At 36.8% G+C, this 6334-nt stretch overlaps 1 pseudogene; it reads left to right on the top strand.

The window, feature by feature from the left end:
• The first annotated feature begins 1535 nt into the window (after nt 1-1535).
• On the top strand, nt 1536-2529 carry LOC101433165 (olfactory receptor 13C8-like; annotated as a pseudogene).
• Nucleotides 2530-6334: the final 3805 nt, after the last annotated feature.

The raw sequence follows: 6334 nt of genomic DNA, 5'->3' as shown, positions 1-6334 counted from the left end.
CTGGGACCTCTGGGGGTAAACTGAAGACAAAATGAACTGGTACTTCTCTTCCCAGCGAGCAACGCTTTCAGGAACTCACTACTTCTAGAAGTTTTCTGGCTGAAAAGCCCACCCCCAAAGGTCTAAATAGAAGAAAGTCAGTGTTCCTATGACCCCAGGTAAATTAATATCATGATTAATTAATTAGGATTTTTTCCTTTGGTGGAGTACCCTTCACACTCAGAAGTGAAGAAAGCTGAAAGATCCAGGCAGAACAGGAATGTAAATACAATACCTTTAGTTGGCTTAGTTGGTTATTTAAGACCTAAATATGATGGATCTAACACAGTTTTGCCCTTGCCTTCCAAATTAACCAAGAAACACTTTGATTTCCATGCTATATTACAGGAAATGGGAGGATTGCCTTTTTGTCTTGGGAAATTAGACTTTTTGATACCAACTTGTCCTATAATTAACAACTGTGTATCTTATCCCAAAACATGAGGACATTTGGGTCAGGTTCTCTATAAAACAGAGGAGGAATCTCTGATTGCACACCTATGAAACAGTTCATTGTGCTGAATCCCTTAAAACAGTTGAATATTGTTGAGAAAAGTGCTTGACCCTGAAAACTGACACCATCTCAACTCTCTTCTGAGCTTTTATCTTTATTATCCCCTGGTGAAAGTTCCAAGGGTTCCCAATTACTTGAAGAAAAATTATAATTCCTTAACTGCATTTAACGTAGCTCACCTACGCATGAATCTTTCTTCCTCCTAATTTTCTGACTACCGCTCCTCCATCCATTGCAACCCAATTTTCTGTTGGTTTAAAGCTTTATCTGATTTCATCAGCAAGAGTTTTTGTATATTCTAGATATTAATCCCTGGTCAGTTTTATATATAATAAATGTCTTTTTCAGTCTGTTGACATTATTTCTGATATTTTAAAAAATCATAATAAACATTATTTTTAGGGAATTTTAGATTACGAAAGAGTTATATCAAAAATACAGGGGATCCCCATATAACCCCTCCCCCACATACTCATTTTTCTCCCTGCTTTTTTTTTTTTTTTTTGGAGGTACCAGAAATTGAACCAGGACCTAATGCAGGCGAAGCAGGCGCTCAACCACTGATCTATACCTGCTCCGCTATATTCCTCTATTATTAACTGCTTATATAAGTGAGGTACATTTGTTACAATTGATTAACGATATTGAGCCATTACTACTAATCAGTGTCTATAGTTTGAGAAGAGTCTTTATTTTAATGCCATCAAACATATTGAATTTATCCTATTCCTTAAAATTATACATCTTCAATTATTGATAGTCTGTTATGCCCTTTATATAACTTTTGAATGATAAATATAAAGGCTTTGTGCATGCTCTGTTAGAATAAAGCCCAGATGCTTTATATCTGTTGCATCCAATCACAGGACACTATAATGCAGAAAAAATAGGCTTAAAAACAGGCAGCTCTTGCGAGCACTACATTAACAAATACCTGTTCTATCATCCATAGAGAGCCTGTTGCACAAAGAGTATATGTAACATGGAAAGGACCAGTGAGTCTATGTTGACAGAATTCGTCCTGGTGGGGCTCTCTGCCCACTCAAAGGTCTAGACAGTGTCCTTTGTGCTAGTTTTATGGATGTACCTGATGATCCTGCTGGGAAATGGAGTCCTGATCACAGTAATCATCTATGATTTTCACCTGCACACCCCCATGTATTTCTCCCTCTGTACTCTCTCCTTCCTGGACATCTGCTACATGACCTGCTCTGTTCCATTAATTCTTGACAGAAAGGAAAAGGGTTTCCTTCTCTGGGTGCATAGTGCAAGTGTTTCTCTCCTTTGCCATGGGGGGCACCCAATGTGTTCTCCTGGGCATGATGGCACTTGACCACTACGTGGCCATCTGCTACCCACTGAGGTACCCCGTCATCATGAGCAAGGGAATGTATGTGCCCATGGCAGCTGGGTGTTGGGTTGTTGGGCTGGTGAACTCCATGGTGCAGACATCTCTCATCATACAATTATCATTCTATGCTAATAATGTCATTCATCATTTTGTCTGTGAAATTCTGGCTATCCTCAAACTGGCCTGTGCTGATATTTCCACCAATGTCATCAGCATGGCAGGGTCAAATCTCATTGTTCTGGTTATTCCATTGCTAGTAATTTCCATATCTTACACTTTTATTGTTGCCACCATCCTGAGGATCCCATCCACTGAAGGAAAGCGTAAGGCTTTCTCCACCTGCTCAGCCCACCTGACAGTGGTGATTATTTTCTATGGAACCATCTTCTTCATGTATGCAAAGCCCAAGTCTAAAGATGCTGTTGATCCAGATATTGAAGATGTCACTGAAGTCCTCATCTCCCTCTTCTATGGAGTAATGACCCCCATGCTCAAACCCCTCGTCTATAGTCTGAGGAACAAGGATGTAAAAGCTGCTGTGAACAACATGCTAGGGAAGAAACTCTTCTCTGACAGAAGATTAACACTGACTATGGTTCAGTGTTTAAAATTGTGGCAAACATGAAATTCAGAAAAAATAACCAAGTGTTATTCAGAAGCATATGATAGAAATATTTTCGTTGCTGTTATTATCGTTTTCTGTTGTAACTGAAGAAAGAAATCAGCTGATAGCTGTAAAAAGTATGGAAATGCAAATGGTTGAGATCCCCAGTGGGAATGAACCTCTTTTAAAACTTTTGAAAGTAGCTAGCTGAACATTGTTGTAAAAAGGCCTTAATACCCTATAATTCCATAATTATTAATTAATTATGCACCATTAATATTAACCACCACATTACATTACGGTACATAAAGTAATTAAATTCATCAATTATTTTAGTGTTTGGGGCTACAACACTTATCAGCTCCCTGAGGATAGGACCTTGTGTGTTTGTTCCCCTACCTCCCAAAGGGCTAGAATGGAATCTGGTACATATTAGGTGCTCAGTAAGTATTTTATTAATAACTAAAAGAGTCATATAATATATGAAACCAGAAATGTATGTCTGTCATATCTGAGGTAATATAGGTTATTGTAGAAGAAAGTTGACTAAATATAATATTTTAAAAATGAATTCTATTTACATTTTGTCATATAAACAGGGTTGCGTAGGGCATCATTTTTTATTTCCTATGCAATGTATATTATGATGTTGTTATGATATAGAGGAATTTTTTTTTTCACCTGCTATGAAACCTTTTCTAAGATTGGGTACATACAAGTCTAGAATAGCAGTAAGAGTCCCCTGACACTGTAAAACCTCCAAGGCTGCTGAGCATCTATTTCTGCCTTCAGGCTCCCTCTGCAGAGGAGGAAGAACAAGGATTGTCTGTTCCTGCTTGCTTTCCTGTCCTGCATGCGTCCCCTTCCAGCACGGCTGTGCTGGTACATCAATACCTCTCAACACAATGTCTTCACCACCTTAAGAGGACTCCCAGGCAGGAGGAAGAAGCATTAGAAAGAGAACTTGAGCTGCCACAACTTACCTGAGATTGGATGCATAGCCAAAAGAGTCCCCTGGTATTGCAGCCTAGGTTTTAATTTAATTAAATACATGTGACAATGTAGCAGAGCATTCTTCCTGGACTTTCAGAAGAAGCCAGGCTATAAGGAGGACCTCTTTTCTATTCAACATTCAGCACAGGACTTCTTGAGATGTCTGAGAACTAGAACTGAGGACTGACAAAAATTACAATATGAGGACTAGCAACGGCAAGGAGAAAGTGTCAAACTACTTAATAGACAGGAGCATCATGGTTTAGGGGAATAGAATAAGATAGAAATGGCCAAGAAGGGGGTTATTTTGATTGACTAAAAACTGCGTCCATGTGGATAGCACCAATGTACTCACTTCCCTTGGGGAAATTGGGTTGGATACAGTCAGTAGAGAAAAGAAGCACTGTCCTTTACCTAGTCCTTTGTGAGTCTCTAGGAGATGAAATACAGAACACAAATCTAAAGGGAAGGACTGCAACTACTAAATTGTATGAGTAAACTTATAATTCTTCCTTTCTTGTCAATAGGTAATTATTGGAATTTAATGAGGTAATTCTTGCATAGTACTTTGGATATTTGATTATTATTTGTGTTCGGTGGACTTTAAAAGGCCATAAAGCAGAGTAGGCACAAAATTGCCATCCTTACTTTTTATGGAGCAATTTTGATGTTATTAAACTGTTGTCTCATTACTTCAAACCCACTTCTTTCTGTTCTGCTTTGTGAGTTAGGGTTGGAGCATTTAAAATCACATTTTTCATCTATCGGTTGGCTTCTGTCAGACACTGCTTAAAGAGGAGCCAGAGAGAGATTTAAAAGTTAGAGGAAGATAAATGGCATGCCTCTAATTTGCTTCATGTTTCTGTCAGCACCACCCAAGCAATGGTTTTTCGTCAAGGCAGTGGCAGCTGCTAAGCTGCTTTCTGTGTTGGTTTCAGTTTGTATTTTATTCCATTCTCCAAAACCATCTGCCTATCATTGCCATCTCTTCAGAGGTTGGACTCTGTCATTTAGCTTTTCTTCTGATAAATTACTAGTACCATCAATTCTTCAGTCTCTCTTGAGGTGTCTTTATATACAATATTCATATACAATTTTCTACATGAGAAATGTAGTGAATCAGATAGAGCATGGTCAGCAAATTCATCAGACTATCATTTCCATACAGAACCAAATATCAGATGGTAATAGGAAGACATTTGGTTTTTTTTCTGAAGTTGTTTTATTATTTGTAAAATGTATATTATGAAAATATTTTAGTATATTCTAAAATAGAATCATTATGACCATATAATCCTGTGAAAGGAAAAGACCCTGTGGTTCATAAAATGCTGAAATACCCAAGAGAAATGATAAATTTTGGAGCTTAGAAAAATAAACAAATAAAAATATAATTATAACTGTTTTCTTCAGTGTTGCATACTTAGCATCCATCGAAATTCAATATCTGTTACATAGTATGCTACTTATAGAAATTTGTTGAATTAATACACAAGTAAGCAAACAAATGCAAAAACAACTCTAGGAATGCATGTATATTTCCCAGCTAATGTCTCAAGTTCATATTACTAGATCCTCATGGAAATGCATCAGGGAATTAATATTTCCACAACTTTATAAATACAAATACAAAATCAAGTTCCAGAAAGTTAAAGATATTTGAAGTCAAAACCAGAACGTGGGAGGTCTACCATTCTGGACTCAGGTTATCTTAACAATTCAACCTAAGTCCCCTAATGTATTCATTAAAATGCACTCTATCCTAATGAAGAATATTAACCAAATAGCCATTAAGCTCCTAAAATGTCCATGCATAATTTGACTTGGAATCGTTTTTAGGAATTTTATCTGTATCTTCTCATTACTGTTTATTATTCTCCTGTGAACACTCACTACTTCAATCTGTGTATGGAAGTACAGAAACTGAGAGAATGAAAGGAAGTTATGCAAGACCTCAGAGGTGATAGGTGGTGGATACAAGACATCAGTTCATATGTCCTTTTCTAGTACATGCTATATTATAGCTAATGCAAAGTTAATTTTAAAAATAATGCTTTCCCCAAGTGGCCAATGACATAATGATCTCAGAATTACTGGAATTGTTCTGTAAGGTACTATAAATCAAGAAGAATCACTAGTCACAATACTACAGTTAGAAAAGTAAGTGATTTCAAGTTTTGGATGGTTGGAAAGACTCAGAAGAAGAGATTCTGAAGCAAATGTTTGGTTATATTTACCAATGTAATTTGCTTTAAGGCTGTCAGATGAAGACCAAACATAAAAACACATTCACTGCCAACCAAAAATAGTTCAAAATTACCTGAGAAATAATTTTTAAGGTGTAATAAAAGGAGTGATTTCTTGAAGCTCTAATATCCAGATCTCTTCACCAACATCTGTGACTAAAATACAATGAACCTGGGACTGCTGGATATTTCCTGTGCCCCATGGTTAATATGTGATGATCTATCTGTGTTCAGCACCTTTGGAGAAGTAACCCTCTTGGTCTTGAAAATACATTCCTGAGATTTATTTCTAAAACCTTTGAATTGTTACAGACCTCAAGCCAAACTTCTTCATTTCATTTGATCCAGCAAACAAGGGTGACAGTGGCAAAATTAAACTCAACAAAGACTGAACTTTTTGTTTCATGAATTAAACTACATAGTCAAAATTTCAGTGCAACCATGATTTTGTGCACATTTTCTTCTATTCCTGATACAGCATACCATATTCCAGTCAATTTCATTGTATATATTATAGACATTTCATCTTAATTAGTTGATTCACTTGCACTGCTATTTACCATCTCTTTAAAGACAAAGTTGGTTCT

This window comes from Dasypus novemcinctus, chromosome 8 (assembly GCF_030445035.2).
Source record: "Dasypus novemcinctus isolate mDasNov1 chromosome 8, mDasNov1.1.hap2, whole genome shotgun sequence".
Lineage (NCBI taxonomy): Eukaryota > Metazoa > Chordata > Mammalia > Cingulata > Dasypodidae > Dasypus > Dasypus novemcinctus.
This window is presented reverse-complemented; position numbering and strand designations above follow the sequence as displayed.